The sequence below is a fragment of the Lycium ferocissimum genome, chromosome 8 (genome assembly GCF_029784015.1).
Source record: "Lycium ferocissimum isolate CSIRO_LF1 chromosome 8, AGI_CSIRO_Lferr_CH_V1, whole genome shotgun sequence".
NCBI lineage: Eukaryota > Viridiplantae > Streptophyta > Magnoliopsida > Solanales > Solanaceae > Lycium > Lycium ferocissimum.
Window position 1 is genome coordinate 13,389,076 of NC_081349.1, and position 8,058 is coordinate 13,397,133.

General features: G+C 36.5%; 1 long non-coding RNA gene across 1 annotated transcript; it reads right to left on the reverse strand.

The window, feature by feature from the left end:
* Positions 1 to 3,136: 3,136 nt before the first annotated feature.
* LOC132066627 (uncharacterized) lies at positions 3,137 to 6,933 on the reverse strand. Its single transcript, XR_009416888.1, has 3 exons — positions 6,697 to 6,933; positions 5,912 to 6,080; positions 3,137 to 5,543 (listed from the first exon to the last, which is right to left on the reverse strand). It is a non-coding gene; the product is annotated as an uncharacterized LOC132066627 (long non-coding RNA).
* Positions 6,934 to 8,058: the final 1,125 nt, after the last annotated feature.

Sequence of the window (8,058 nt, forward strand, 5' to 3'; positions counted from 1 at the left end):
TACGTTTATTGAAAACTCTATAAGATCTATTGTTAGGTGAATAACCAAGGAAGATACCTTCATCGCTTCGTGGTCAAACTTACCAAGATTATCTTTGCCGTTGTTGTGAACAAAACACTTACACCCAAATGGGCGGAAGTAACTTATATTTGACTTCTTACCACTTTATAACTCATAGGGAGTCCTTTTCAAGATTGGCCTGGTTAGACACCTGTTTAAAACGTCACATGTTGTGCTTACGACACTTCTGCCCAAAAGTGAAGTAGTCGTTCATGTTCCAAAATCATTGTTCTATCCATATCTTGCAGAGTTCTATTTTTTCATTCAACAACACCATTTTGCTAAGGAGATCAAGGTGAAGAGAAGTTATGCGTGTATCCTTGCTCATTACAAAACTCTTCAAAAGCTTTATTTTCGAATTCTCCTCCATGATCACTTCTATTCACTTCTAATAGAAGTGATATAATATCCCTTTTCACTCTGTACTTTCTCATAGAAAAACTTAATTTTTTTTAGAGTATCATCTTTGTGAGCAAGAAATATCACCCAAGTAAATCGTGAAAAATCATCTATTATGACAAAATCATACCTTTTTCCTCCAATGTTAGCAGTTCTAATAGGACCAACAAGGTCCATATGAAGTAGCTGCAATGGTTTAGTTGTAGACACAATATCTTTTGAATTGAAAGAATTTCTAGTTTGTTTACCTTTTTGACATGCATCACAAATGTGATCTTTTGAGTAATTCAATTTTGGCAGTCCTAAAACCAATTCATGCTTTGCAAGTTTCTCAATTAAGCGCATACTTGCATGTCCATGTTTCTTGTGCCATACCCATAGATCTTCTCCCGTTGAAGCTAGACAAATATGTCCTGCTGAGAGCTCTTGACAGAATCCAGCACATATATATTTTTGTTTCTGCCCAGGTAGAATAGTTTTGCCAGATGAATCCTCAGTGATACAACCTGTTTTTCTAAATCTTGCCTCAAGGTCGGATTCACATAGTTGACTAATACTCAGAAGATTCTATTTGAGTCCCTTCACTAAATAAACAATAGTAATATCACAAGAATTATTGAAAGTAATAGTTCCTATACCAGTTACTGTTCCAGTGGAGTTGTCTCCAAATATTACTAGTCTTCCATCAAAATCGGTGACTAATTTGAACAAACTCTTGTCACCAATCATATGACTTGAACACGCACTATCTAAATACCATTTTTCCTTTGGTTTTTCCTTGTGGTGTTCATGAAAAAACGAGTAGTTACTTTCTTTTAGGTACCCAAGCGTTCTTGGATCCTTTAGGGTTAGATTGTTTTTGCATTTCCATACCCAGCTAGGAGTAGCTGCATCACGAAATCTGCATTGATAGTATTTATGACCATTTCCACCACAACAAAAACATGTTTGAGAAAAGTGTTCTTCAGTGATTTACTGGTTAGTCGACTTATGCATGAAGTTTTGTTACTTCTCGACTTCCCGTCAATTGACTTGAGAGATTGAGTCGACTGATCAGTCTTGTCATGAGTAGTCGACTTACAAATTGAATTGCTAGGAGCTATTTTGTCACTGATAAGATTTTTCTCAGTTGACTTGTGGCTACGAGTCGACTGGTTAGACCTGACTTAACTATGACTGGTGGATTTGCGCAAACCATTTAGTTGTAGTTGCAAATCATGAGCTTCTTCTTGAAGAAAATCTTTTTCGATTTCACATACTTCTAATTTAATTTCCATGTCTTTCTTTTCTCTTTAATTTTCTATATTCAACAAACACTTTATTTAGGTCCTCTACTGTTTGATCTAAGAGTTCTTGAGTTTTGTATATTTAGAATAGGGATAAGGTCTTACCTCACGTTCTCCAAATGCCATGAAAAAAATATTTTCTACTCCTTCATCATCATCTTCTGAGATCTCATCTTCACTCCAGCTTCTGAAAACCCTTTGCTTTTGATAGTTTCTAGATGGTCTCCTTTTTTATTCAGGACATTGCAATGTGCCTATACTTTCCATGCTCACAGCATTTTCCGTCATTCCTTTGTTGATCAGTGGAAGTTTTTTCTTTTCGAAAATTTGAACTTCATTTTATAATGTTTCTTGATCTTCTCATGGCTTCCACCACAGATCTGGAAATCATTGTTACTTCTTCTTCTTTGAAATCATCATTGAACTCTTCAACTTGTGATTTGAATGCGACCACCTTTTTCTTTTCTTCCTTTTGATGTCTGCTAATATGATTTTTCTCAAAAGCCATTAGATTGCCTCTTAGTTCATCATAAGTAAGATTGTCTAGATTTCCATCCTCCAAGACAATAGCCTTGGTTTGCCAAGCCTTTGGTAAGCTTCTAACAAGCTTTATTACTTGTTGAGAATTTGAGTACACTACTCCAAGTGACTTGAGTTCGCATATGATCTTGCTAAACCTGGTGAACATGGACTTAATGTTTTCATCATCTTTCATCATGAAGATTTCATAGTCATGTTGTAGCGCATCAATCTTGTTTTCTCGAACTTTGAAAGTTCCTTCATAAGTGACTTCCAACTTGTGCCACATTTCTTTAGTAGTTTCACAAGTTGATATCTTCCCGTATGCTTCTCCACTCACCACACAGTAAAGTAAACTTGTAGCCCTAGCATTTGTTGCAATTACTTCTTGTTGCTCTTTAGCAATATCAAAAGATTCCACATCAACCTTAGATTTTGGGTCCTTTGTGTCAACAGTGCGAATATGCTTTGGTCCCTTTTTAATCACGAATCGTGCTTGGTAATCAGTTGATAAAATAAAGATTTTGAACCTTTCCTTCCAGTGATTGTAGTGCTCACCGTTGAAGTATGGTGGTGTAGTTGTGGAATGTCCATCATGCATAATAGCTCCAGGGATATGATATCCAGCCATTTGATCTTTCCTCACGTGTTGTTAAGCAACTAGAAATGAGCACTGCTCTGATACCAATTGAAAGTGCAAAAGGTGGGGAGGAGGAGGGGGGATGAATTATAACTTTTTCTTTTTCTAGTCGACTGCCTTATATCAGTAATTGACTTTAACTTAGTAAGTGCAGAAATTAAAATGCCGAAAGTAAATAACACCAGATATTTTATATTGGTTCGGATTCAATATGAATCCTAATCCAGTTCCCATGGGTTGCAAGGGTGTTCTCTGCCTTTTTTTTTTTGTAAGAAGGTTTGGTACAATGGTTGTTTGAATGGAGCTCCTACGTCTACACTCAAATTCTCATAATTTTTTGATACAATGCCTCGCCAACTATGCAATATCTCTCATCTTTTTTTGTTTACACGGTAAATCACTCAGTATTACAATGCTTATGAAAAGTAGAGTAGAAAACTTGAAAATTGAGACGAAAATATATTTTGCTTCATCTTGGTGCGATCCTTTAAATAGCATGAGCTTGGTTTGTTTTGGCTCGAAGCATAGTTGGCAACCCAAGAGATTTGATCCTTAGAAAAAGGAATAATAAGAATCCTATTTTCCAAGAATAAGGTTAGAGCTTTTAATGCCGATGGATCTTCCTTCCTTGATTTCCTCGAGGTCAAACCCTAACGGCTTTGGCACCGCTGAACTTGCTACTTGTTTGCTTATTGGAGCAGATTTGATTGGTGTTGAAAGTCTCTTGATTGATTGCTGAGTAATCGAATCCTTGTTAACTCGATTTACCTTCCCTTGATATAAGGAAAGATCTCTTAATGATACTTGATTGATATCTTCTTAATAATTAGGTGTTGCTTCCATAAGTGAGTGTTAGCATAACTCTTCTTGATTTCCTTCACGTAAGCGACTAGGCTGAGCGTTTACACAACTTTGTGGGCTGTGTACATCCAACGGGCCCACTGGCATCTTTGAGTATTGTACCTACATAATAAACTTGTCATCATTAAAATTTTAACATTAACAGTACTAAGATTCATACAAATCATCCGATCTCCCAGCCAGCTTATAGTTGGTGTAGAAAAACTTTGGCAAAACTTTGATCTTCTCTGGCTATCTCTTTTGCCTATAATGCATGTCAAACAAGATCGGATAATTAGCTTCAACATTCGAAATCATTCGTTGGGATTCACAAATCAATGCTGCAACTAATCTTCTATGTGGCAAGAAAATACATGATCTTAACCATGATAGTCTCACCGTACAAATTTAATGAGCAGAAAGCAATAAACTTTGCTACCTAATCCAATCAACGTAGACTCAAGCTCCCAAAGCTTGTCTTCGGTCATTTAAAGAGTATAGATCAATGGACACTGATCAAATCCAATAGAACAAAATAACCAGGTGATTGCTTACTATCTAGTAAATTTTGGTTCACATAGTTAGCTGGTAAAGTTGCTGCCGTGTGACCTGGAGGTTACGGGTTCAAGCCGTAGAAACAGTCTCTTGTAGAAATGCAAGGTAAGGTTGCGTACAATAGACCCTTGTGGTCCGGCTCTTCCCCGGACCCCGCGCATAGCGGGAGCTTAGTGCACCGGGCTGTCCTTTTTTATAGTTAGTTTATACCTGATAAGTATCAGTGGGAGGATACACATACCACGTAAAATAGTCAAGGTGAGTGAAAATATGCATAGGAACTAATGACATTAGAGAAAAGCTTAAGGTAGACTTAGCCTGTTTCTGATGCATCTCTCTGGCCATCAATTTCTCGCGTTTATATTTCACTCAGCTGTATATACAAAAACCATTTGATGAGTTCCTATTATATTCCCACATACTTGTTTTGAATATTTTATAGTGAGAATAATGCAAACAGGGAAGGCAAGAGATACGTCTATAAACAAACCCGTATAGAGATACATTCGGTTGCTACAGAAATTTTAGTACAGACAGGCCGGGAACTGCGAAAGCTGACGGTGACGCATGCGAGAATGTGGCTACAAAGAAACTAGAGTAGACCTACGTCCAGTTGAGACAGAAATTGAAGTACAAACCAGAAATTGAAATAGCTGACTCGGTGCACTAGCAAATTCCCTGAGCTCCCTTTATCTGTTTTATTTTACTAATTGTTTTGCTATGCTTTGCACGGAGTCCACAATTTTAGTACTCCTAATGTACTAGTGGCTCGTCTGATTTATCCTCCTAAAGAAGAAATAATTTCAACAATTTCTTCTGTAAACTAATAAACAAAGTTTGTTTTAAAATATAAAGTCTACTTATGTAATCACATACATCAAATACATCACTTGTTAAATTAAAACTTGTCTATTGAAAGGCACAAACTTGCCAAGTTCACGTATTCTTGAAATCATACCTCTGATGTCTTTAATAACTAGAGTCCTGCAAGACAGCGAAGACCGTGACAATATGCAAGTAAAATAGCTATATTCAATAGTGTTTTGGAAGATCTATTCAGAAGAAATTCATGCGAAAATTCAACAACAACAACAAACCCAGTTTAGTCCCACAAGTTTGGTCTGGGGAATATAGGATGTACACAGACCTTATCCTTACCTTTGTCGGTAGGGAGGCTGTTTCCGAATTCGTCATTGAGTATTGATGTTGTTCCTCTTTGGTTATTACTGGCTTACATGTGTTTCCTGGAGATAGAAATAGGTTGAAAAGATTTGTAAGATGCAAGAAGATGTTAGCGGAAAATGGGAAAAAAGATACAATGGAACACATCTTGCGTTGCTTGGTAAGGGTGCAAAAAAGCTACATTATATCTTCTGAAAGAGTAACAATTTGCTCAAACAGGCTTGAGATAGAAAATTAAGTAATATGGTATGGCTTAGCTAACTTGAAAGTTCAGTTTGGTCAAGAGGACAGTACTCCAGTCAAAGGTAATGTGGTTCAAAGAGGCTAAACCGAACTGTATCACTTACTTTTCTAACTCAAGCTTGTTTAATATTTATAATGTTAATTATTCGAGATACTTTATAATAACATAAAATTTTCCGCGACTCACCAATCAATGCAAACTTTGTTCGTTACTGCATTTTCCCGTTCCCCTTTATTATCTTTGTGCATCTCAACGCGAACCTTTGATCCTATTTCCCTTCTACAATTTTACCACATATCTCAAATCCTAATTTCCCTTCAAAAATTTAGATGCACATCTTCTTCTCCGCTTCCCTCTACATATGAAACTGAGAAATTTCAAACTCTTTAAAATGTAATGTATATATTTAACATTTTAAAACATCACAAAGAGTGTTGTAAGTTACAAGCAAGTATATTACTTTAGTATCAGATTAGCATAACCTATGCTAACCAGAACCAACATGCAATCACACAGACGTACCAGAAAGCTGTTCAAAATCAATTAGCATTGCCCAATCACAAGGTATGAATTTAAACAGATTTCTATAACCAGGACTCCCAGGAGTGGCAAATAGGCGGGTCAGATAGGATATGGGGGTCCAAAACGGGTTAAACAAAAACAAATAAAATATCCTACCTACCCACATTTAGCACGGATAAAAAAAATAGGGTTAACCGACACATAATATAGATATCCATGTTATCTATGGTTTATGGAATATTCAGAAATAGCCAAGTGAGAACGCAAGCTAAAAGTCAAAATAAGTTTAAATTCTGATAAAGCAAGAACTCATGAAAATAAGGAGCATACAAATTGGTATTCATAATATGGATATGGATATCCATATTATCCATCTAGATATCAATTTTTAATGAATAATATCCATAATTGATCCATCTTTATATGGTTATAGAAAATCTAAGTCTCACCAATATGCAGTCACAATCCTCTCTTTCGTTGCTAGGGCCACAATGGGACAGGACAGGGCAGGGCGGGGCAGCGCAGGGCAAATATTAAATGGGGCAGGGCAGGACAAATGCTAAACAGGGTGGGGCAGGGCAGGGCGGGTCAAAACTTCTATTTTCAAAATATTAAATGGGCCAGGGCAGATTAAAGCTTTGGATTGTTTTATCTACTTTTCTTGTAATTCTAGCGGCAAAGTTAGCTAAAACTTTGGATTTCTGGATAAAAAAAAGCTCTCTAGTTCTGAAATTACTTTTGTACTTGGTATCTTTAATATAACTGAAGTTAGAAACTGCTTTGTTACCTTGCAACAGTCCCTTCCCAAATCTTAATTAGATTTCAAATATTAATCTTCAACTCAGTTGACAAAAACTCCAATAATGAGTTCCACTATTGAGAAAATATTTCCTGGTACTTCTTACAGTGAAATAATCTATGTGACTCTAAAATTAAATATAAATGAGTTCTATGATAAATTAATCCATGTGAGAACAATTTCAAAATTAAAGTTGATTAACATTAAAAGTAGAACTAATAAATTTGAAAACTGCAAAAATTAAGAAAGATAAGAAAAATAAAGACTTAAACGGGACAGGGCAGGGCAGGGTAAGACCTTAGCGGGCGAAGACTTAATCCGCCCCACCCCGCTAGTGGCGGATCCAGGATTTTCATTTAGGGTGTTCGGAAAAAAGAAGAAGCTAAATATACACTTTAATTTTTTGCCGAGGGTGTTCAAAGTTAATATATGCACATAAACATAGAAAATTTACCCTATATATACACTGTAATTTTTTGCTTTTGCCGAGGGTGTTCGGGTGAACACCCTGGCCCCCAAGTAGATCCGCCCCTGCACCCCGCCCCGCCCTATGGCCATCCCTATTCGTTGCATACACGTACTCCCTAAACTTGCTATGCTTCTCTTTTGGATCTTCCATTAAACTCAATATCAAGTTCTCTGCAAATTCCACTATGAATCCCATCCTTTTCTTTTTCCTGTGAAAACCGATTGGAATTAGAAATGGCTATCTAAGCATATTTATATATACATACAAGTTAAAATATGAATAGATACTCCCTCTCATATTAGTCTCCATAGGGCCCTCTTATCTCTTCCTTCTCCGAGCTCTGGTCATGGAAGAAGGAACCGAGAAGAAGGTGTCAGCAACAACTAATTTTATTACGGGACAGCTCATGATGTTCATATCGATTTATTATGCGTCTCTGCATCTAGCATTGGGTAGGCCTCATATAATAACTGTCCTGGCTCTACTATATCTTTTGTTTCAACTATTTAAACTTTAACCTAAGTTACTCAGACTCTCCTAAAA